At 40.1% G+C, this 25,993-nt stretch overlaps 1 protein-coding gene and 1 long non-coding RNA gene across 6 annotated transcripts in view; one reads left to right on the forward strand and one right to left on the reverse strand.

Annotated features, from left to right (window-relative positions):
• Positions 1-25,993, reverse strand: part of PID1 (phosphotyrosine interaction domain containing 1) — a 255,104-nt gene that overhangs the window by 78,621 nt on the left and 150,490 nt on the right. The gene's annotated exons all lie outside the window — the stretch shown is intronic.
• On the forward strand, positions 102-24,570 carry LOC136793633 (uncharacterized). Of its 5 annotated transcripts, XR_010839237.1 has the most exons (4): positions 143-308; positions 413-522; positions 1,752-1,810; positions 2,195-2,400. It is a non-coding gene; the product is annotated as an uncharacterized lncRNA (long non-coding RNA). The 5 variants fall into 5 exon arrangements; XR_010839238.1 differs by lacking the exons at positions 1,752-1,810; positions 2,195-2,400 and adding an exon at positions 21,195-24,570 and having other exon boundaries at positions 102-308; XR_010839240.1 differs by lacking the exons at positions 1,752-1,810; positions 2,195-2,400 and adding an exon at positions 14,525-14,740 and having other exon boundaries at positions 147-308.

Raw genomic sequence — 25,993 nt, forward strand, 5'->3', positions numbered from 1 at the left:
ACCTCTGAGTTCTAATACAGTCTGTACTTGTGTCTTCATGGCAAGGAGTCAGAAAAATAGCATGGAATTTTCCAGGTAGTTAGGGAGGTAGAAAAGCTGGTGTGTCAGCCACACACTAGCTGGCGTATTCATGTACCGGAGGCGGTGGTGCTGAATCCCACGCGGCCCAGTCCGTAGACACAAACTGCATCATTACCTCCCACCAGTGATCCTACAAATGCATATTTCCCATCCCAGGAGGCATCAGGCAAGAGACGCTGGGTGATTTAGGACCTTCCCCGGTATCGCCCACAAAATCACCACTGAAGGTGAGTTACTGAGGGTGGGAGAGTGGCATAATATTCATGAAAAGAAAAGTGACGCGGGATCTGTTTTCATGATTATTTGACATAATCCTATTTTATATGTTTAGAGCACATGCATCCAAAGAACACAGATGCAGTACCTGGAATCTACTACACCGTGGCAAGGCTTGGTGTCCTGGGGCTTTGAAGGAAAAGCAATCCAACCGATCTGGATCTGGTGAGTAAACAGCAGCTGCAGAGATGGTCTGGCCAGGACTGCAGTGCATCGGGGAAAGCAGATTCAGTCACTGCAGCTGCCCTATGTTACAAAGCCATTTTTTTTCTTTAAAAACCCAAGCTGTTTGAAGTACTCTACCTCATCATACAAAACATATTAACAAGGACTCCACTTAGTTGCTCTATATCTGGAGGAGATGCTCCAACTGTTAGTGTTCTTTGGAAGGATCTGGGGGAATGTCTGCCTCCTCTGCTGGGCAGGTGCCTGGATTTCACCCTGCAAGACATGCTCTGACACCAGTGCCTTTGGAACACAGCAACACTCTTAGGTCGATTTTAAAGGCTCTATGACAGAAGCAGCACGATCCTTTGGTTTTATGTGCTCTGTATATCCTTGTTCCTTGTCTTCTGGCCCATGTCAGGGATGCCCTGGCACCTTCCTGGACATGGGGGTGGATCGGGACTCAGCTGGGCTGGAGATCCAGGAGGCAGAGACGGGTGTGGGAGTGACAGTGACCCGCCCACTGCTGGGAAAGACGAGCCGCCAGGAGCCAAACTCGGGAGAGGTTAGGACAAGGATGAGAGTCCCACCTGCCCGGAAGAGTCTGTGCTGGGGGAAGGCAAGGTTAAGTGAGGGGGGAGTAGGAAGGAGGGCTTCCCTGAGAAAATGGGAGGCAGAGCCAAGGAGCAATTCCTCGGCTACAACAGTGGGGGGGGGGCATTCTCATGGGGCAGAGACAGGTAGGGACAGTTTTGCCATTAGAGCAGAAAAAGCTATAGGAACTGAAATTAGAAATTTGCAAACCTTTTTTAAAAAATCAGAGATGACAACTGAAGAAAACCCATTAACTGTATGGGATAAATAAGGAAGCCTACATCTCAATGAATATGACTGTGTAATTTATAAGTATTATAAACAATATATCATGATAGATAATACACATGTAACATTAAACATAAGGTAGACAAAAAAGGCAACTGATCATTTCTGTATGGGTTGAACTTTCAACTCAAAAAATGTCATAATTATTGTTTCTTATTTACATTCCCATGGAATCTAAAAATCAAACAAACCAAACCCTTAAATACTCCCTAGCCTATCACATTTGGGGAACGGTCTAGTCCTGCTGGGGTGTGAGGAGTAATACCGGTGGGGAAGTGCAGATGGGTGGTCAGAGCAATGCGCCTGCCCTTACTCTCTGCACGCCCTCCATCGTCCTCCCTGCCCAGACTCGCCTGGACAGTCAAGAAGGAGCCTCAGGCAGCAAGGAAAGATGGCAGAACGGCAGGTGAGAGCAGCAGGGGAGGAGTCACCCCTCCGGATATTGGCACAGAAGGGCTTCAAGTGGAGAAAAACTTTCAAATAAAAGTACTGAGGCATCTCCCATGGATCTCCATTACAGAACTGACATCCACTTAAACTCGAATTTTTATTGTCTCAGAAGTTAAATCATAATAAGACACAGTGATAGAGTGATATTTTCTGACCCAGAAAATCTTCAGTTAGAGTGTTGTATATTTATTTGAAATCCGCCTTTTAAAAAGCATAAAAAGGATGGAGGAAAGATATGGGATAAGGGCAGAGAAATTCAAACGGAGCCACTTTTCACTCCCTATATCCCAGCTTAAGTAAAAGAAAATGAATTCCTTTTCTGATCCTTTTTTCTGCACAGATCGAATACTCCATGTCGAGGAAACAACAGAAATACTATTCCAGAATGAGAGAGAGGATTAAAAATTTTAATGGACTTATTTTAAATCCTTTAAGCCTTTTAATATGGAATATATTGATTGAGAAATGAAACAGATTTAAAACAGCCTGTCCAAGGACAGCAGTGAGCCTGAAGTCCTGATTATGTGATAAATTAAATGACATCAAAACAAGAATGAAAGTAATTTGAAATAACTTGGCAATGATCTTTCTAAAGATTATCTCAAAATGTCAGAGACGAAATTCTAGTGACCTAAGCAAGAAAAGAGAAAAGCTGGCCAAAAGCTTCAAAGATGAATATCATGCTCAAATTGCTGTGATTGAGGGAGAAGATTCTAGTTTGAAGGTCCTAAACGCTTTAGAGCTGTATGACAGTGCATTGTACAATGCTCCAACCACTGTATGGCATGTGATAACTGATTCACAAATGTCTACTAGCCCTGTTAATAGCTTCTCATCTATCATTTCAAGGCTAAAACTATTTCATACAAAGCTCTCAGCTCACATCGGTCCACATACACTTTCGGCAAAACAGAATTAAACAAAATCTCACCCTTGAAAGGTAGAGAATAATGAAAACGCTTTGAGTCTATCAGACATTTTCCTCGGTTCTCTGACAACAAGAAAATGTTTCTGATGATTAACTTCTCCGTTAGTGTTAGGTTCACAACTAAAACTTCTAAACTTCCCTAGCAATATACTCAGCAGTACCAATGCACTTCACATATAGAAACACGTGTCTTAAATAGAAGGCATGAAATGTTTCTAACATGTTTTTAGAAAAATGAGCCATTCTGTCTATCTCTAAAAGCCTCACACCTGCAGGGGAGCAAGTCAACTAGAAAAAATCAGCTCACAGATGCCACCGCTGCACATGAAACCCCCCTTCCCAGAATCAGTTGACTCAGCCTCATAACATGAACAATGTTTCACTTTATCTGTGCTCTTGGAAGATTCTCTCTCCATACCAAGGATCTCTGCCACACAAAAATCCAATATTGTATGCTAATATCATGCCGGCCCACCCTGCATATTTTAGACTTGCCAGCCTCCACAATTATGTCAGCCAATTCCTTTAAGTAAATTTCTCTCTCTTCTCCGGAGAACTGTACAAGTTACAAACTTGAATTTATAATCCAGATCTTTCTTTCTCGCTCCTTAAGGAAGCTTTTGAGAGGGGTAGCCATCTTTTCACTGCTCATTTTCTCTTGCTCTGCCTCCCTCCGTACTGTACCTGGACCACTGCAATAGCATCTTTTTCAGTCCCCCTGCCTCCAGACCAGCTCCCCACTCTAACCCCTGCCACAGATGACCTCCCATGATACATAAATTACCTACTAAGCAACTGCTTGAAATTCTTCGATAGCTACTTAACTTGGCCTGCAGGTCCTTCATAATCTGTCTCCTCTACGTTGACATTCTCCTCCATTCCACTAAATGCAACTTCGTGTTAAACGTGCCAAACGACCCCTTCCTCTGAGTCTTTACTCTTCACGTTGACTATTCAAGGTGACTCATCTCACGTTATTATATCCTCTGTGAATCCTTCCCTATACCATTCCACATTCCTCCCCTGAGTTCCTAAAATCCATCTTTGTAATAGAAATTATTTCCTTGTTTTGTAATTATTTGTATCGACTTATTGAAATGTGAAGTACCTGAAATCAGAACCTGTGTCTTAAGAATCTCTAAGAATTTGCACAATGTATTTTCCATTAATTTTTGTTGCAGCTATAAATACCAAGTCTCCTGACTCTTAGCCAATAATAGACCTAATTTAACTGGAAAGGTAAAATTTAGTTATTTCCTTCCTTTATTTATTTTTCACATGTTATTACTGAGAGATTTTAAAAATCAGAGTTTAGATTTGCACTCATATTAATTCTTTGAAAGAATAATAGATATCTGGAATTTATATCCAACTGAGAATCCAGTTTCCTGTTTTACGCTGCTCTTTTATGCAAAGAACTCAAACAATCAACCAAAACAAGCAGCTACACTGTTCATTCAGCTGTTCATTCACACTGTTCATTCAGTTCATGCAGTTCTTAAGAATGACGTTCTATAAAACCAACCCCAAATTTGAGCATTTTCAAAAATTTACTGTCAGCTATACTTATCAAAGGAGAATTTAAGGAGAGGAAATACATAGTATGAATTCTTCAAGTAGTATTGTTTCCTAATCTGTATTTTAAAAATCTTTCACCGAAATCTATTTTTGAATTTTATTTAAATTTTTTTATATAGCAAGTTCTTATTAGTTATCGATTTTATACATATTAGTGTATATATGTCAGTCCCAACCTCCCAATTCATCCTACCACCACCCCGCTTACCCCCCTTGGTGTCCATATGTTTGTTCTCTACATCTGTGTCTCTATTTCTGCCTTGAAACTGGTTCATCTGTGCCATTTTTCTAGATTCCACGTATATGCGTTAATACACGATATTTGTTTTTCTCTTTCTAACTTACTTCACTCTGTATGACAGTCCCTAGGTCCATCCACGTCTCTACAAATGATCCAGTTTCATACCTTTCTATGGCTGAGTAATATTCCATTGTATATATGTACAATGTAAATTTTCTTTATCCATTTGTCTGTTGATGGACATTGAGGTTGCTTCCATGACCTGGCTATTGTAAATAGTGCTGCAATGAACATTGGGTTGCATGTGTGTTTTTGAATTATGGTTTTCCCTGGGTATATGCCCAGTAGTGGGATTCATGGGTTATATGGTAATTCTATTTTTAGTTTTTTACGGAAACTCCATACTGTTCTCCACAGTGGCTGTATCAATTTACATTCTCACAAATAGTGAAAGAGGGATCCCTTTTCTCCACACCCTCTCCAGCATTTGTTGTTTGGTAGACTTTCTAATGATGCTCATTCTAACCGGTGTGAGGTGACACCTTATTGCAGTATTGATTTGCATTTCTCTAATAATTAGTGATGTTGAGTAGCTTTTCATGTGCCTCTTGGCCATCTGTATGTATTCTTTGGAGAAATGTCTATTTAGATCTACTGCCCATCTTTGTATTGGGTTGTTTGTTTTTTTAATATTGAGCTGCATGAGCTGTTTATATATTTTGGAGATTAATCCTTTCTCTGTTGATAAGTTTGCAAATATTTTCTCCCATTCTGAGGGTTGTCTTTTGGTCTGTTTATGGTTTCCTTTGCTGTGCAAAAGCTTTTAAGGTTCATTAGGTCCAATTTGTTTATTTTTGTTTTTATTTCCATTACTCTAGGAGATGGATCAAAAAATATCTTGCTGTGATTTATGTCAAAGAGTGTTCTTCTTATGTTTTCCTCTAAGAGTTTTATAGTGCCTGGTCTTACACTTAGGTCGTGAATCCATTTTGAGTTTATTTTTGTGTATGGTATTAGGGAGTGTTCTAATTTCATTCTTTTACATGTAGCTGTCCAGTTTTCCCAGCACCACTTATTGAAGAGACTGCCTTTTCTTCATTGTATATCCTTGCCTCCTTTGTCATAGATTAGTTGACCATAGGTGCATGGGTTTCTCTCTGGGCTTTCTGTCCTGTTCCATTGATCTATATTTCTGTTTTTGTGCCAGTACCATATTATCTTGATTACTGTAGCTTTGTAGTATAGTCTGAAGTCAGGGAGTCTGATTCCTCCAGCTCCGTTTTTTTCCCTCAAGATTGCTTTGGCTACTCGGGTTCTTTTGTGTCTCCATACAAATTTTAAGGTTTAATGTTCTAGTTCTGTAAAAAATGTCATTGGTTATTTGATAGGGATTGCATTGAATCTGTAGATTGCTTTGGGTAGTATAGTCAGTTTCACAATATTGATTCTTCCAATCCAAGAACATGGTATATCTCTCCATCTCTTTGTGTCATCTTTGATTTCTTTCATTAGTGTCTTATAGTTTTCTGAGTACATGTCTTTTACCTCCTTAGGTAGGTGTATTCCTAGGTATTTTATTCTTTTTGTTGCAATGGTGAATGGGATTGTTTCCTTAAATTCTCTTTCTGATCTTTTGTTGTTAATGTATAGGAATGCAAGAGATCTCTGTGCATTAATTTTGTCTCCTGCAAATTTACCACATTCATTGATTAGCTCTAGTAGTTTTCTGGTGGCATCGTTAGGATTATCTGTGTATAGTATCATGTTATCTACAAACAGTGACAGTTTTATTTCTTCTTTTCCAATTTGTATTCCTTTTATTTCTTTGTCTTCTCTGATTGCCATGGCTAGGACTTCCAAAACTATGTTGAATAATAGTGGTGAGAGTGGACATCCTTGTCTTTTGCTTGATCTTAGAGGAAATTCTTTCAGTTTTTCACCATTGAGAATGATGTTTGCTGTGGGTTTAATGTATATGGCCTTTACTATGTTGAGATAGGTTCTCTCTATGACCACTTTTTGGAGCATTTTTATCATAAATGGGTGTTGAATTTTGTCAAAAGCTTTTTCTGCATCTATTGCGATGAATCCATGGTTTTTATTCTCCAATTTGTTAATATGGTGTATCACACTGATTTGTGTATATTGAAGAATCCTTGCATCCCTGGGATAAATCCCACTTGATCATTGTGTATGATCCTTTTAATGTGTTGTTGGATTCTGTCCGCTAGTATTGTATTGGGGATTTTTGCATCTATATTCATGAGTGATATTGGTCTGTAATTTTCTTTGTTTGTAGTATCTTTGTCTGGTTTAGGTATCACAGTGATGGTGGCCTCATAGAATGAGTTTGATAGTGCTCCTTCCTCTGAAATTTTTGGAAGAGTTTGAGAAGGATGGGTGTTAGCTCCTCTCTAAATGTTTGATAGAATTCACCTGTAAAGCCATCTGGTCCTGGATTTTTGTTTGTTGGAAGATTTTTAGTCACAGTTTCAATTTCATTACTTGTTATTGGTCTGTTCATATTTTCTATTTCTTCCTGGTTCAGTCTTGGAAGGTATACCTTTCTAAGAATTTGTCCATTTCTTCCAGGTTGTCCATTTTACTGGCATAGAGTTGCTTATAATAGTCTCTTAGGATGCTTTGTATTTCTGCGGTGTCTGTTGTAACTTCTCCTTTTTCACTTCTAATTTTATTGATTTGAGTCCTCTCCCTCTTTTTCTTGATGAGTCTAGCTAATGGTTTATCAATTTTATTTATCTTCTCAAAGAACCAGCTTTTAGTTTTATTGATCTTTGCTATTGTTTTCTTTGTTTCTATTTTATTTATTTCTGCTCTGATCTTTATGATTTCTTTCCTTCTACTAACTTTGGGTTTTGTTTGTTCTTTTTTCTCTAGTTTCTTTAGGTGTAAGTTTAGATTGTTTATTTGAGATTTTTCTTGTTTCTTCAGGTAGGCTTGTATTGCTATAAACTTCCCTCTCAGAACTGCTTGCTGCATCCCATAGGTTTTGGATCATTGTGTTTTCCTTGTGATTTGTCTCTAGCTATTTTTTGATTTCCTCTTGATTTCTTCAGTGATCTCTTGGTTATTTAGTAACGTATTGTTTAGCCTCCATGTGTTCGTGTTTCTTATGTTTTTTTCCCTGTAATTGATTTCTAATCTCCTAGTGTTGTGGTCAGAAAAGATGCTTGATATGATTTCAATTTTCTTAAATTTACTGAGGCTTGACTTGTGACCCAAGATGTGATCTATCCTGTAGAATGTTCTGTGTGCACTTGAGAAGAGTAATCTGCTCTTTTTGGATGGAATGTCTTATAAATATCAATTAAATCTATCTGGTCTATTGTGTCATTTAAAGCTGTGTTTCCATATTAATTTTCCATCTGGATGATCTGTCCAGTGGTGTAAGTGAGGTGTTAAAGTCTCTCACTATTACTGTGTTACTGTCGATTTCCTCTTTTAGAGCTTTTAGCATTTGCCTTATGTATTGAGGTGCTCCTATGTTGGGTGCATATATATTTATAATTGTTATATCTTCTTCTTGGATTGATCCCTTGATCATTATGTAGTATCCTTCCTTGTCTCTTATAACATTCTTTATTTGAAGGTCTATTTTATCTGATATGAGTATTGCTACTCCAGCTTTCTTTTGATTTCCATTTGCATGGAATATCTTTTTCCATCCCCTCACTTTCAGTCTGTATGTGTCCCTAGGTCTGAAGTGGATCTCTTGTAGACAGCATATATATGGGTCTTGTTTTTGTAGCCATTCAGCGAGCCTGTGTCTTTTTGTTGGACCATTTAATCCATTCACATTTAAGGTAATTATCAATATGTATGTTCCTATTACCATTTTCTTAATTGTTTTGGGTTTGTTTTTGTAGGTCCTTTTCTTCTCTTGTGTTTTCTGCTTAAAGAAGTTCCTTTAGCATTTGTTGTAGAGCTGGTTTGGTGATGCTGAATTCTCTTAGCCTTTTTGCTTGTCTGTAAAGCTTTTGACTTCTCCAATAAATCTGAAAGAGATCCTTGTCAGGTAGAGTAATCTTGGTTGTAGGTTCTTCCCTTTCATCACTTTAAATATATCATGCCGCTCACCTCTGGCTTGTAGAGATTCTGCTGAGAAATCAGCTGTTAACCATATGGGAGTTCCCTTGTATGTTATTTGTCATTTTCCCTTTGTTGCTTTTAATAATTTTTCTATGCCTTTAATTTTTGCCAATTTGATTACTATGTGTCTCAGCATGCTTCTCCTTGGGTTTATCCCACCTTGGACTCTGCGCTTCCTGGACTTGGGTGGCTATTTCCTTTCCTATGTTAGGGAAGTTTTCAACTCTAATGTCTTCAAATATCTTCTCAGGTCCCTTCTGCCTCTATTCTCCTTCTGGGACCCCTGTAATGCGAATGTTGGTGTGTTTAATGTTGCCCCATAAGCTGTCTTCATTTCTTTTCATTCTTTTTTCTTTATTCTGTTCCGCAGCAGTGAATTTCACCATTCTGTCTTCCAGGTCACTTACCCGTTCTTCTGCCTCAGTTATTCTGCTATTGATTCCTTCTAGTGTATTTTTCATTTCAGTTATTGTATTGTTCATCTCTGTTTGTTTGTTCTTTAATTCTTCTAGGTGTTTGTTCTTCAGTTCTTCTAGGTCTTTGTTAAACATTTCTTGTATCTTCTCAATCTTTGCCTCCGTTCTGTTTCCGAGGTCCTGGATCATCTTCACTAACATTATTCTGAATTCTTTTTCTGGAAGGTTGCCTATCTCCACTCCATTTAGTTGTTTTTCTCTGGTTTTATCTGGTTCCTTCATCTGGTACAAAGCTCTCTGCCTTTTCATCTCGTCTATCTTTCTGTGAATGTGGTTTTTGTTCCACAGGCTGCAGGACTGTAGTTCTTCTTGCTTCTGATGTCTGCTGTCTGGTGGATGAAGCTATCTAAGAGGCTTGTGCACGCTTCAGATGGGAGGGACAGGTGGTGGGTAGAGGTGGGTGTTGCTCTGGTGGGCAGAGCTCAGTAAAACTTTAATCTGCTTATCTGCTGATGGGTGAGGCTGAGTTCCCTCCCTGTTGGATGTTTGGCCTGAGGGGACCAAGCACTGGAGCCTAGAAGCTCTTTGGTGGGGCTAATGGCAGACTCTGGGAGGGCACATGCCAAGGAGTACTTCCCAGAACTTCTGCTGCCAGTGTCCTTGTCCCCACGGTGAGCCACAGCCACGCCCCCACCTCTGCAGGAGACCCTCCAACACTAGCAGGTAGGTCTGGTTCAGTCTCCTATGGGGTCACTACTCCTTTCCCTGCATCCCGATGCACACAATACTTGGTGTGTGCCCTCCAAGAGTGGAGTCTCTGTTTCCCCCAGTCCTGTCAAAGTCCTGCAATCACATCCAGCTAGCCTTCAAAGTCTGATTCTCTGAGAATTCCTCCTCCTGTTGCCGGACCCCCAGGTTGGGAAGCCTGACGTGGGGCTCAGAACCTTCACTCCAGTGGGTGGACTTCCGTAGTATAGGTGTTCTCCAGTTTGTGAGTCACCCACCCAGATTTATGGGATTTGATTTTATTGTGATTGTGCCCCTCCTAACATCTCACTGCAGCTTCTCCTTTGTCTTTGGATGTGGGGTGTCTTTTTTGGCATGATCCAGTGTCTTCCTGTCGATGATTGTTCAGCAGTTAGTTGTGATTCTGGTGCTCTTGCAAGAGGGAGTGAGTGCACGTCCTTCTACTCTGCCATCTGGAACCCTAGCTCCAATCTTGTCTCACCTAAATCATGTTCTTTTTTTAATTTTTTTTATTATTTGGCCACACCGCAAGGCATGTGGGATCTTAGTTCCCCAACCAGGGATCGAACCCAAGCCTCTTGCATTGGAAGCATGGAGGCTTAACCACTGGACCACCAGGGACATCCCTAAATCTTGTTCTTTACCATCTGCCCTATTCATAGGCAGGACTCAAACATCTATCAGGAAACCATGGGAACATTATTTCACAAAAAAGACACACCAGACATGCCCAACTTCAGCTAGTAATACTAGAAAGGCTATTTTCAATATTTTATTTTGTCAAGGTCTTCAATTTAATAATTTGAAACAGCATTTATAAAAAGTTACTACGTGGATTTTATGTGGCTCAAAATCCAGAGCCAAGTCAACTGAGTTCAGTTTTTAATCACTTCATGTGTTTCCAACTGGCTTCCAAGTGAAACTCAAAAAAATAAAAATAAATCATTTTGATCATTAGAAATATTCAGTAGGGGGAATTCTACATAATTTAGAAATGAGCCATTGAGATATTAGAGAAAAATCACATCCTGAGACTTTCTACTTTAGTGTTCAGTCCAGTTTGAGTTGGGTTATCCACTCTCCTAATGGTACCATATCCTCCTCCTGCCCTCAGCAACATCTCACACATATTCCTTTGCCTTCCACAACATCACTTCCTCCTGGTTTTTGGCCTGCCACCATGGTTCCTTGTTCTCAGTTTCCTCTCTGAGGTTCTTCTCCTGATCTCTAAATATTGCCTGCAACTCTGTCACACCAACCCTAACCCTTACCAGACATGATCTCTTGTAATGGCACATCTTAACAGACCAAGCATCCATTCCTTGGGGCATGACCTGGGCCCTCCTCTTCTCTCATCTGGCTTTTCTCTTTGACGACCTCATCCCCCTACATAGTTTTATACACCATCTATAAGTGGACAGCTCAGCTATGTACATTTTCAGTCTAGTTCTCTATTCTGAGCCCTGGATCAATACAGCCAAGATCGATGTCTATTTTAGTGGCTCACATATCATACTTAGCTCTTCCAAAAGATAACTCGTGTGTTGCTGCCCACCCACAAGAAAAAAAAAAATTGTTCTTCCAGGCATTCCTTTATCAATAGATGGAATCATGTCATAACCCCAAGTCTCCCATGCCACACTCCAAGAGTCATAACCAAAATTTTCCTCTCCCTCAGGCCTCACCTCCAATCAAGGCTGCCTTCAGATCTATCATGCCTCTCTCCACTGCCACACCCCCAAGTCAAAGCCAACATTATTGCTCCCCTGGATTACTGCCAAAATCTCCTAATAGGTCTCTCATGCAGCCCTGCCTTTCTCCATCCTTCCTTTCTCTGCAGCCAGAGTGTTGATACCCCTGTCTGCTCTGAGCTTTTTAATAATTTCCCACTGCTCTACGACACAGGTCAAAATCTTCTGCATCATCATCAAGGCTCTTGCAAGACCAAGACCAATGATGGTCAGTGGCTCTCACCTGCTTATCTCTGTCATCTCCCTCCACTTGCTCTCTCACTTCAATCTCTGTGTGTCTCAAATATGCCAAGATTCTTGCTGCCTCAGGACTTTTGTTCATGCTTCTGTCTTTGCCTGGACTCTCCATATCCCTCTACCACCAAGCATCCACCACCTGCCACCTCCTACCCAGATTTCTAGTCGTAGCTAACAGCACTTCTTCAGGAGACTTCCTGAACTCCCATGCTCAGTTGAGATGCCTGTCACAGGGGCTCATGGTACCCTGTATTTTCCTTTCAAGCATTTACTCTTGTTGCAATCATTGTTATTGAGCAGTTAATGATCCACTGCCTGCCTGTCTCTCTCAATAGATTGGAAGTTTCATGAGGCTGGAACGGTTCCTATTTTCTTTACCCTTTTATCTTCAGTGACTTCAACAGAACCTGGCACATAGCAAGCACTCAAAAAATACTTGATGAGAAATTTAATACATGGATAATTCAATGGGAAGAAAATGAGATTTGTTCAATTTCTTTTTCTATTTCCTCCTTCTTTCATATCATCCATCTCTTTTAGTCCTCCCAATGTAGCCACAGGTTAACAAAAAGGAAAAAAAGTGGTGGCTTATCTGAAGATTCTCCCCTACTCAGGATTGGTAACAATAAACAATATTATTTCAGCGGGGCACTAGATTACTATTTTCCATTTCTCTAGGCTTAACAAAGGATCCTCATGTCTACTTATTCACGTGCGTGTGTCTCAGAAGAATGCCAAGAGGTTGTCATTAGTATTATAACAGGGAAGGAAAAAATCCTAGCTCTGTTACTACAGCTCTGAGACTAATGGTAAGTCATTTATAGCTCCACACCCCAATCTTTCTTCTATGAAGGGGAAAAGCAATCCTACTGACCCCATATTTTGAGATACTATGATGCAATGCTTTGGAACAGCAAAAGGAACAGGGAAGAGAAACCATTATCTGTCCCACACAAGTGAGAAAGCAATCAAAAGAGACCTATCTGTTTGCTGGTCTATTCAAACAATGTTAACACACTGTTTCTTCACAGGAAAGTATTAACCATAAAAGGATTTAAAGTAAAATATATCCAGAAGGCAAAATGTGTCAATCCTACCAAGAAGGGCAGGATCTCTGCCAATGTAATGTTGTTTCCTTGAGTCAGTAAAAAAACAAGATGTTGACCTGTGTAAATATGAAAAGAAATCTGGTATACCTCAGAAGCAAGAGTCTTGAACACAAGAATTTAGCCAATCTGATGAAACTCCACTTACCTGCTGTAAAAAATCCAACTGGGGCAGACTATTTCTCAAGTTGCTTTCTAACTCATTATGCATAATTTGTTTTCTTTACCTGGACCACTTTTTTCACTCCAGGGGGAATATCATTTTCAAAGTTTCAGCTACTAAGGAGCAAATGCCTTGGACAGGAAGCTTGGGGTATTCATGCAGTCATTTTCTAAAGAAATAGAACAACCTTAAAAGTGTGTGCTGTGGACTTCCCTGGTGGTGCAGTGGTTAAGAATCCGCCTGCCAATGCAGGGGACACAGGTTCGAGCCCTGGTCCGGGAAGATCCCACAGGCCATGGAGCATCTAAGCCCGTGTGCCACAACTACTGAGCCTGCACTCTAGAGCCCATGAGCCACAACTACCGAGCCCACATGCTGCAACTACTGAAGCCCACGTGCCTAGATCCCATGCTCCGCAACAAGAGAAGCCACTGCAATAAGAAGGCTGCGTGCTGCAACGAAGAGCAGCCCCAGCTTGCCGCAACTAGAGAAAGCCTGCCCACATCAACGAAGACCCAATGCCGCCAAAAATAAATAAAATAAATAAATTCATTTTTTTAAAAAAGTGTGTGCTGTGGCAATGGTGATATTACTTGCATAGAGCATTCTATAACAAAGCTTTTTACATATATTGCTTCACTTATTTCTCACTACCCATAGAGTAAGTACCATTTTCTCTATTTTACAATCAAGAAACTATGGCTTAAAGATGTCAATTCATTTGTCTAAAACAACACTGTGAGTACATGGCAAGGCCAAGATCCCCACAAAGTCAGTGTACTTCCTGTTGTATCATTCATCTCTACAAGAGCAATGTATTACTTTATCAGGACAATGCCTTTACATTTTAGCACCCTAAAATAGTTAACACCCTAAAATAGCAGTAGTCAGTGGGTGAAAATAGATCAAATGCTTAACCTCGTGTTATTTATTCTTTATTTAAAGCCAATACTGATGGGAAACCACTCTTGCCTTCCGAAAGGAATGGTATAATTTCTCCTTTGATTTATCAAAATACCTAGACAGGAAACTTGGGAGCATAGTGAGGTGACAAAGGAACAGCATGTACAAGAAAAGTCAATGATCTTGAACTAATTAGGACAAAGTAGGAATACAGAGCCCCCTCTTCCTACACCTCAAAATCTCTGAGTACCACATGGGTGATGGGGGTCTCAGACAGTTATTGTTGAATCTCAAAGGAGCAAGGTTCCGCAACTGACATCTGGCTTATACTTAAAATATAGTATTACTCTATGGTTAGTAAATATCAGAACAGCTAAACACCCCAATGTAACTTAGTGTTTTTCTACACATTCTAACTTTGAGAACCGTGCACGTAGGAATCACATCCTCTGAGATATAGTCTTTGTTCTGTCACTTTCTTTTGACCAAGGGAAAGTCCCTTCACCACTTGGACCCTCAGTCTCCTCATCAGGAAAGGGAGTTGAATAAGAAGGTCCTTTCAAACTCCTACATTCCCTCTACTTCATCAGTATGATCTAGGTTTCTGGAAGCTGGGTAAGTTACAACTGAGAAATGGGCATATTCATTCATTCATTATAAGCTGTGTGGGGCTCTCTTCTCAAACTGTAGTTTGGGGAGAGGAGTGTGTGTGATACTTGTTTATACATTTAATAAATATTTATTGAGTACCTACAAGAAGCCAGATACTGATCAAGGTGCTAGGGACAGAAGAGCAAAAAAGATGAATAGGGTTCTGCCCTAATGAGGCTTACATTCTATGGAGGAGATATAAACAATATAGAAATAAATATGTAGCAAACAGGGAGTGATTATGGCTGTAGAGAAAACAAAGGACAAAGGGATAGAGAAGAATAGGGACCCTGAGGTTTTTGACAAGTAATCAGGGAAGGAGACTGCAAAAAGGTCCCATCAAGAAGAGGCCTGGGGACTTTCCTGGTGGCGCAGTGGTTAAAAATCTGCCTGCCAATGCAGGGGACACGGGTTCAATCCTTGGTCTAGGAAGATCTTCCACATGTTCCCTGGCGGGGCAACTAAGCCTGTGTGCCACAACTACTGAGCCCGCACGCCACAACTATTGAAGCCTGCGCGCCTAGAGCCCGTGCTCTGCAACAAGAGAAGCCACCACAATGAGAGGCCCGTGCACCGCAACAAAGAGCAGCCCCCGCTCGATGCAACTACAGAAAGCCTGCACACAGCAACGAAGACCCAATGCAGCCAAAACTAAATAAATAAATTTTTTTTAAAAAAAGAAGAGGCCTGAATGAAGTAAGAGAATGAACTATACAAAGAGCTGGACTGTCATTTCTTTAAAAAATGCAATTTTCATAAACATCTCTGAGATACTCAGTGTTTGCTTTCCTTATACAGTAAATTTTTACTGAGATAATAGTTTCCATAGCTGAAAAGTTAGTGAAAACGTTTATATAATTTAGAACAATCCAGGTCTCTTTTGCACAAAGTGGCAGAGAGATGGTTTCTATGCAATTATTAATTAATTCAACAAAACGTATTATGTGCCTACAATGTTTAAATAAATGTAGTCCATACAATGTTGGGTGTAATGGCTTAAACAGTCACATCCATGTGTGTCTTTTCTAGAGAAAAGTCCAACGGCATTACATAGAGTGTGCAATGCCACACAGCAATGGCTGAATGGTTTTCCACTGGAATCCCAAGCAGAAAGTTACTCTTCCCTCTAAACGAGTTTTGCAACTCCTTTCCCCAAGGCCACCGTGCCTAGAGAATGCTGATTGATCATTGGGGTGTGTGCCACCCTACAGTGAAACCAAGACCCAGACCAAAGGCACTTCAGGTTAGAGAAAGCTCTAGATATTTCCACCATCACACAGCCAGTTGTGTTCACTCGTAAAGCAGGCAGCCAGCATTTGTAGAGCATATTGAAGGAAAGCAAGTCTACCATAGTCACTCCTGGAAATCAGGTTTGAGGGCTTCCATACTGTACTTCCTCGAGCAAGTTCATTAGCAAATATTATGAACTTTTGGCAAACCTTCTGTCCTGAAGCAAGAAGTGAGACATCTCAGTGTGGATGATGTGGAATGGAAAGGGAGAGGTGCTGAGAAGGGGATCACCGGAGCAGCTAAGAGCTGTTACCAGTTCCACAGTAGGCAACTTGGAACCAGAACTTGGAACCCACCGGACAGCATTATAAACTACTGAGCCAGTACACCCTCCCCAGCAGGGTTATATTTCGGTATTGGAGCTGGATGAAATGAATCGTACGTTAAAAAGAGAAACGGCTTTATTGAGATACAATTCACATAACACACAATGCACTCATTTAAAAAGTACAGCTCAATGGTTTGGGTATATTCACAGAGTTGTGCCACCATGACCACAATCTAATTTTAGAACATTTTCATCACTCCAAAAAAGAAACCCCATACCCAATGAGCAGTCACTCCCCCACTACCTGCCCACCCCTGTCCAGCCCCAGGAAAACACTAATCTACTATCTGTCTCTGTAGGTTTGCCCATTCGGACATTTCATATAAATGGAATCATATAATATATGGTATTTTGTGACTGGCTCCTTTCACTCAGCATAATGTTTTCAAGGTTCCTCCACATTGTAGCAGGTATCAGTGCTTTATTTCTTTGTATTGCCAAATAATTTTCCATTTTATGGGTATACCACATTTTGTTTATCCATTTATCAGTTGATGGATATTTGGGTTATTTGCATTTTCTGGCCATTGTGAATAATGTTACTATGAACATTTGTGTACCAGTTTTTATGGGGCATATATTTTCCTTTCTTTTGAGATTTTTTTCTCTTGGATATTTTTTCCTAAGAATGAAATTGTTGCTGGGTGATAAAATAACTCTAACTTTTTAAGGTGATATAATAACTCTAGTTTAACTGTCTAAGGAACCGCCAGTGTGTTTTCCAAAATGGCTGTACCATTTTATATTCCCACTAGCAGAGTCTAAGGTTTCCACTTTCCCCAAATCCTCACCAACACTTATTATCTTTTTGATTCTAGCCATTCTAGTGGATGTGATAGTTTTTTTTGTTTTGTTCTGTTTTGTTTTGTTTGGGGTGTGATAGTTTTGATTTTCATTTCCTTACTGTTGAAAGACTTCAAGCATCTTTTCATGTGTACATTGACCCTTTGTATATTTTCTTGGGAGAAATGGCTAATTACCTACCCATTTTAAAAATTGGGTATTTGTCCTTTTTATTAGAGCTGTAAGATTTCTTTATATATTCTGGATACAAATCCTTTATCAGCTATATGATTTGCAATTATTTTCTTTAAGATGCTAGCGGACAAAGTGGACCAATTCCAGGTAATGAACTTCCCTCAGGAGGTGCTGCCTTTGCAGGTCATATTTCTGTCAGACTCTGCTACATGGTAAATAAATCACAGAAAGACTTGAGGATACCATGAGAGACTTTCTGTGTATGTGTTTGTTGAAACCTGGGGCAAAGACAAAATAAAATGAAATGTTTACTCTTCAGGCATCATGCTGAGTTAATTTTATTATTTTCTTTTTGACCTAATGAGGAGTTTCAGAAGAGAAGTCTGGAGTTTTGTTTTTTTTGGTGGCTGCAGTAGATGGATATTTGGCAATCTATTTTTCTATCATAATCTATCTATCTATCCTGGGATGGCTCCATTTTATTGCTGTGGTGTTCCTTTTGACTTCTCCCAGGCAACTGACATTTTACTTATTTTGGGTAAAGAAAAAAATTTTTTTAACTGTAACAAAAGAAGAAAAAGAAAAAAATTGATAAAAGATTATCTTAATTCTCTAAACAGTTACAAACAAGAAAGAACTAAGGTTATATCTGGCAGTAAATCTGATAGCATCACCTTTAATGCTCTATAATTACATGTTAAAGTCCTTTTCTCATGCTTCATATTTGCCTTTAGTCAGTTTAACAGACCCTGAAAATGAGACTTGTGACTATGTCTCACATCTATGGACATATTATTGATATTTGACCTGCTGTTTAGAAAGAAAAAAAGAAAGAAAGAAAAATAAAAGAAAAAATCTAAATTTAGTCTGAGCTACATTTAATTTATTTTTGTTAATGAGGTGACTAAATTAAATGTTCCCAGTTCAGAGATTATATTATGCTACTGCATAACTGAGTTTAGGGTGGAGGAATAGCCCCTAAAACAAAATGTTTTACCACCACCTGTTGACTAAAGATATATACAATGGAATACTACTTAGCCATAAGAAGGATGAAATTTTGCCATTTGCAGCAACATGGATGGACTTGAAGGGTATTCTGCTTAGTGAAATAAGTCAGAAAAAGAAATACAAATACTACATGAAATCACTTACATGTGGAATCTAAAACAGAACAAACTAGTGAATATAACAAAAAAGAAGCAGACTCACAGGTCTAGAGAACAAACTAGTGGTTACCAGTGAGGAGAGGGAAGGGGGAAGGGGCACGACTGATGTAGGGGATTAAGAGGTACAAAAAAATAAACTACAAGGATATACTGTACAACATGGGGAATATAGCTAATATTTTATAATAACTATAAATGGAGTATACCTTTAAAAATTGTGAATCACTTTATTTTACAAGTGTAACTCATATAATATTGTACAGCAACTACACTTCAATTAAAAAAAAAAAGATTCCTGAGTTGGAAGAAGAATCTAACTCTTTGTATATCTCCTATTCTGAACAGTATTTCTAAAATTGCCCCTCATGAGACTTCTTCATTTTGCCTTGGAGGCCAATTTCAAAATTGGGCTTAGGGTTAAATGTCTACATGTGTGAGTGTGTATCTCTCAGGGTGGGACGGTGAAGAAAATATTACCACTATTTACTGCTATACAGTTTCTGCTTCTGGTGTTCAGGACATCTCACTTCCCTGTCTCTCTGAGGTTGGTTTTAGCCATAAGACTTGCTCTGGCCAATAAAATTGAGCAAAAGTGATCTGTGCCTCTTTTGCTGAAGCACTGAAGAATCCATGTATGGTTTTCCATGCTTTACTGCCCGTTACTGAGACCTGTGAAATTCCATATACAGGAGCCTCTGGCAGCTGGGGTCTCAGAGTAAAGATGACATGACTCAGAGCCCTCCACCATTGGGTATGTGCTGTAAGTAAGAAACAAACCTGCACTGTTTTGCTTACTGACACTTGAGGAATGTTTGTTATCAGAGCGTAACATTCTGTCCTGACTAATACAGGCAGCAAAAAACAACTGCTTTCATTCTGGCTCCAGTTCTTCCTCTGCACACTTAAAAATTCTCTATCAGTTATCGAGGCAAATGACAAAGCAAATCAAACGTGATCTGATCAGTTTACTAAACCTGCCTCTTGGAACTCGACAACATCAAAGAAAAAACTGCCTAGAATATAGGTTCTACTATACGGAAACGTAAGCAGTTCTCCCTTTCCTTCTCCCCACCCCCACCCCCGCTGCCGTAAAAACAGACATTGTAGCCTCATATCCATGAAAATAAAATATAAGATGCGAATAGACAATTTTGCTGAAAATCATCCCATTCTTTAAATATTTAAATAGGGGCCATTGAGCGTTTCCCTACTTGCTACGTACTAGCCAAGCTCATCTCCCCATGTGCATTGTATGCCTGTGGGAGGCTTGTCTTCACACAGGCAGCTGGTATACCATTGAAGGCTTTCTCCATTGAAGTATATTGAGCATACTGAACAAAATGTGACCCTTCTGTCTCTCAGCAACAAAGCTCCTGCTAGGTTCTGAGATGGCTATGGACTGCACATTCTTTGGGTGCTATTTAGGGAGCAATAGAGGATAATCCAACTCTTAATGTGTTTACCAGGTCAATTTCCTGCATAGTTACAAAGCCTAATTTCTCCTTGCAGCCATCCCACAAAGATCTTAAAATGTGACTACATCATGAGTTTGAAAGACTCTCAAAAAGAGCCACCTGCCAGATGCAACGGCAAATCTCTCTCGCGCTCTCAGAAAAAAACAACAGAAAACAAAAAAAGTTTTCATAAAAAGATGCTCCCGCTCAAAGAGTCTATGAAATAACGATGATGCAGCCCCAAAGGATGTAGGATTTTGGAGAGAGAAAATTAAAAGAAAAAACTCATCTGAAGCCAGAGCACTGAGTTTTTCCCATTATGCTACATAAAAACGATGGGTCTGGAGGCAATTTAACAAGTTTAAATTACAACTTGGAAAGTAATAAGCTTTGGCTCTTGAGATGCACAACCAACTGGGAATGGTCTGGTAAAAACAATTCTCTGTCTTCCACATTTCTCAGCTAAATCCCAGACGCGAATGCAACACTTAGCATTTAGGAGATAATATCTGAATTTATGAATCTGCAAGCAGGATTTAGGAGCCTGAAATCACTAGGCTGATGGTCTGAGATATAAATAAGCTTTCACCCACTGTGTAAAATACCGATAAAGAGGTCTTAACGGATGCTTTGATTTTAAAACATGATTCCAAATAGAGTGTTACAAATATAAACACCAGCAACTTCAGAAACGTCATTCATTTTGTGTCTCTGCACAACCAGTTGAGGTGAATTTCTCCAGAAAGATGGCCACAAGCCAAGTGTCCTCTCATGTTTGCACTTGTCTATTTCACTGTCTTATTAGTGAGAGCAGGCTAATAACTTCTTTAACCAACATTTTGGAGGCTTAACAAAATAAAGGTTTAATTTTTGCACCGGTAACTCTCCAAGGCTGAGCTTCCTGGTGAGACAGCTGTCCTCCAAGCAGCAGGTCCTCCCTCAGCCTGTGACTCCACCCTCCTCTTAGAACTTGGAGCCTCTCCATCCAGATGGCAGGAGGAGAAGGAGAATGGAGGAACATTTGCACTTTTCATGGGCCAGGCTTGGACAAGGAATACATCTCTTCTGCCCACATTTCAGTGGTCAGGACTCAGTCATATGGGATACCTACCTGCCAACGAGACTGGGAAGTGTAATCTAGCCGTGTGTCCAGGAGGGAAAGGGAAAGGATTTGGTGACTCCTTTGCTCCCTTGCTCGCTAAGACATAACCCCTCTGTTTTCTGTTCTATAAAATGGGCATAGAAATTGTACCTGCTTATTATTATTCTACCTCCATTTTTTTTCCCCAGGGTACCCAAAACTGACCAGACTCAAAACTGACTTGAATTTTAAGAAACTTACGAATGAGCAAGTTTGCCAGCTTATTTCAGTTGGAGGCTAAAAGTTATCAGTCACCAGCTAGGACACCCCTGTTGGGGGCTGAATGTTTGTGCTCCCCCAAAATTCTTATGCTGAAATCTAGTCCCCAAAGTGATGGTATGTGGAGGTGGGGGATTTGGGAGGTAATTAGGTCATGAGGTTGAAGCCCTCATCAGTAGAATTGCCCTTATAAGAAGAGCCCAGAGAGACTTCCCTGGTGGCGCAGTGGTTAAGAATCCGCCTGCCAATGCAGGGGACATGGGTTCAATCCCTGGTGCGGGAAGATCCCACATGCCACGGAGCAACAAAGCCTGTGCACCACAACTACTGAGCCTGCGCTCTAGAGCCCGCGAGCCACAACTACTGAGCCCATGCACCACAATTACTAAGGCCAGCACACCCTAGAGCCTGTGCTCCGCAACAAGAGAAGCCACCGCAATGAGAGGCCCTTGCACCCCAATGAAGAGTAGCCCCTGCTCGCCGCAACTAGAGAAAGCCCGCACGCAGCAACGAACACCCAATGCAGCCAAAAATTTTTAAAGGTAAAAAAAGAAGAGGCCAGAAAACTAGCTCACTCTTTCGACCAGGTGATGACACAGCAAGAAGGCAGCCATCTGCAACCAGGAAGAGAGCACGCATCAGACACCAAATCAACCAGCCCCTTGACCTTGGATTTCTCAGCCTCCAGAACTGTAAGAAATACATTTTTATTGTGGATAAACCACTCAGTTTATGGTATTTTGTTATAGCAGGGCAAGTGAAGACTACCCCTTTCTTGAGTCAAGTTGTTCAAAATGCAAAGTAAGCTGTCAGAAGGTGACATTCTGAGCAGGGGTAAGTGAAAAGGACATGCGCCAGTCTGAAGGTGTGTTTTTTTCTACACCAAGTATTTCTCACCCTGGCACTACAGAGATTTTTGGCTGGATAGTTCTCTGCTGCAGGGCTGTACCACACATTGGAGGGTGTTTGGCAACATCTCTGGCCTCTACTCACTAGATGCCATGAACACCTCCCCAGTTGTGAGGACCAAAAGTGACTCCAGACATTGCCAAGTGTCCCCTGTGAAACAAATCTGCACCTCTGAGCTCTCAGAGCCACTGTTCTAGATCATGAAAATGTATAATGAACTAACACAACCCACCATGTGGCTGGAAAACTCCTATATGCCAGAGATGGTACCTGTCTATCTATCTGTCTGTTTCTCTCTCTCTCTCTCTCTCTCTCTCTCTCTCTCTCTCTCTCTCTACCTCTCAGACAGTCTGGAAAAACAGTGCCATGTACATCTTCTTTGGCCCTCCTTTCTCTAGCCTCCATGTAGTTCATCTTCCTCAAAGGTCACATGCCTCCTTCAGATGTGTTGGCACCATAGATGTGATTACACCTCTCTCTTCTACAGTGAAAGCTGTCAGAAGCTCTGTCTATGTCTCCCGTTCCCCCAGGACATCAATGTTACACATTTTGTTAGGGACTAAATTACTAAGCAAGCTTCCAACCACAGGTAAATGGATTGGGACTGCTATACCAGTTCCCCGCAAACGTCACTCACTTATTCTCAACAGCTAAAGGTGTTTCCAAGAAGGCAATAAAGAAACTCAACATTTACAACCTCATTGTAGGGCACTTACTCAAAGCAAAATCCAGTATAGGGAAATGCAATCCCTTAAATTTCCTCTGAAAACTCAAACTGAAAAATATTTTTATATCTTGGTCCAAAGAGTGATACCACATTGTCTCCCTTCAACTAACTGTTGCATCTCAGCAATTAGAGAAAGACTCTCTGATGTTGGTATAACCATACAAAGTTCCAAGTGTTTCAAGTTGAAATGTGCAAAGGGACTTATTTCTTACTTTCATTGCTCAAAGGAGAATCTTTGATGAGGAAAAAAATGTTCAAAGCCAAAGAATGCTTTTATTTGAACAGACCGGACTTACTCTAGGATGATAATGCTTGGAAAACAAGCTATTTAACGAATATTACATGAACACTGCAGTAAAAAACTGTCAGCTTTCCTTCATTTCAATTTATTTTTAAACTAAAAGCAACAATAATAATAATAATAATCACCACCATGCATTGAGTATCTATCATTTTTCAAGCCACTTTGTTCATCATCTCTGATGCTTACAAATACCCTGTAGACAGGTATTTATATCATATTTTCAAAAGATGAACAAATTGAGGCTTAAAGAAGGCAAGTGATTTGTCTGGGAATGCACAGCTTGGTAAATACAGAACTGAGACTTGAAGACAAGTCACCCTGACTGCAAAGCCCTCTGTGTTTATGCTATTTCCACCAAACCATGAAGTTATGGGAAGTTCATTTGTTGAAAATTCCACATTGTCAAATAGGTGGAGAGATATACCATGTTCTTGGATTGGAAGAATCAACATTGTGAAAATGACTCTATTACCCAAAGCAATCTACAGATTCAATACAATCCCTATCAAATTACCACTGGCAATTTTTACAGAACTAGAACAAAAAATTTCACAATTTGTATGGAAACACAAAAGACCCCAAATAGTCAAAGCAATCTTGAGAACAAAAAATGGAGCTGGAGGAATCAGGATCCCTGACTTCAGACTATACTACAAGGCCACAGTAATCAAGACAGTATGGTACTGGCACAAAAACAGAAATATAGATCAATGGAACAGGATAGAAAGCCCAGAGATAAACCCACACACATATGGTCACCTTATCTTTGATAAAGGAGGGAAGAATATACAGTGGAGAAAAGACAGCCTCTTCAATAAGTGGTGCTGGGAAAACTGGACAGCTACCTGTAGAAGTATGAAATTAGAACACTCCCTAACACCATACACAAAAATAAACTCAAAATGGGTTAAAGACCTAAATGTAAGGCCAGACACTATCAAACTCTTAGAGGAAAATATAGGCAGAACACTCTATGACATCAATCACAGCAAGATCCTTTTTGACCCATCTCCTAGAGAAATGGAAATAAAAACAAAAATAAACAAATGGAATCTAATGAAACTTAAAAGCTTTTGCACAGCAAAGGATACCATAAACAAGACCAAAAGACAACCCTCAGAATGGGAGAAAATATTTGCAAATGAAGCAACTGACAAAGGATTCATCTCCAAAATTTGTAAGCAACTCATGCAGCTCAATAACAAAAAAACAAACAACCCAATCCAAAAATGGGCAGAAGACCTAAATAGACATTTCTCCAAAGAAGATATACAGATTGCCAACAAACACATGAAAGAATGCTCAACATCATTAATCATTAGAGAAATGCAAATCAAAACTACAATGAGATATCATCTCACACAGGTCAGATTGGCCATCATCAAAAACTCTAGAAACAATAAATGCTGGAGAGGGTGTGGAGAAAAGGGAACACTCTTGCACTGCTGGTGGGAATGTAAATTGATACAGCCACTATGGAGAACAGTATGGAGGTTCCTTAAAAAACTACAAACAGAACTACCATATGACCCCACAATCCCACTACTAGGCATATACCCTGAGAAAACCATAATTCAAAAAGAGTCATGTACCAAAATGTTTATTGCAGCTCTATTTATGATAGCCAGGACATGGAAGCAACCTAAGTGTCCATCAACAGATGAATGGATAAAGAAGATGTGGCACATATATACAATGGAATATTACTCAGCCATAAAAAGAAATGAAACTGAGTTATTTGTAATGAGGTGGATAGACCTGGAGTCTGTCATACAGAGTGAAGTAAGTCAGAAGGAGAAAAACAAATACCGTATGCTAACACATATATATGGAATCTAAGAAAAAAAAACGTCATGAAGAGATTAGTGGTAGGACGGGAATAAAACACAGACCTACTAGAGCATGGACTTGAGGATATGGGGAGGGGGAAGGGTAAACGGTGACGATGTGAGAGAGTGGCAGGGACATATACACACTACCAAATGTAAATTAGATAGCTAGTGGGAAGCTGCCGCATAGCACAGGGAGTTCACCTCTGTGCTTTGTGACCACCTAGAGGGGTGGGATAGGGAGGGTTGGAGGGAGGGAGACGCAAGAGGGAAGAGATATGGGAACATATGTATATGTATAACTGATTCACTTTGTTGTAAAGGAGAAACTAACACACTATTGTAAAACAGTTATACTCAAATAAAGATGTTAAAAAAAATAAAATAAAAAATAAAAATAAATAAATAAATAAAAATTTAAAAAAGAAAATTCCACATTGTCGATCACAGGCATGCCTACACAACAAAATCCAAATGTCACCATGGTAATAGATATTTTAATTTTCATTTCCTTGCCCAGAGGTTCTCCTCAACTGGATAACATGTTAGGTTCTGCATAAGAAATCGAACGCCGGCTATTCAGAAAGTGTTCTTTCATTACTATCTTGGAAGAGTAGTTTATGCAAAGAGCATTATTAAGAAGCACTTTTCGGGCTTCCCTGGTGGCGCAGTGGTTGAGAATCCGCCTGCCGATGCAGGAGACACGGGTTCGTGCCCTGGTCTGGGAAGATCCCACATGCCGCGGAGCAACTAAGCCCGTGAGCCATGGCTGCTAGGCCTGCGTGTCTGGAGCCTGTGCTCCGCAACGGGAGAGGCCACAACAGTGAGAGGCCCGCATACCGCAAAAAAAAAAAAAAAAAAAAAAAAAAAAAAGAAGCACTTTTCTAACAACAATCTGACCCTCCTGTATCCCCCAAGTGAGTCATGGTCTCTTCCCAAAGAGTATAGGCAGAGGAAACA

Source organism: Kogia breviceps, chromosome 2 (genome assembly GCF_026419965.1).
Source record: "Kogia breviceps isolate mKogBre1 chromosome 2, mKogBre1 haplotype 1, whole genome shotgun sequence".
Classification (NCBI taxonomy): Eukaryota; Metazoa; Chordata; class Mammalia; order Artiodactyla; family Physeteridae; genus Kogia; species Kogia breviceps.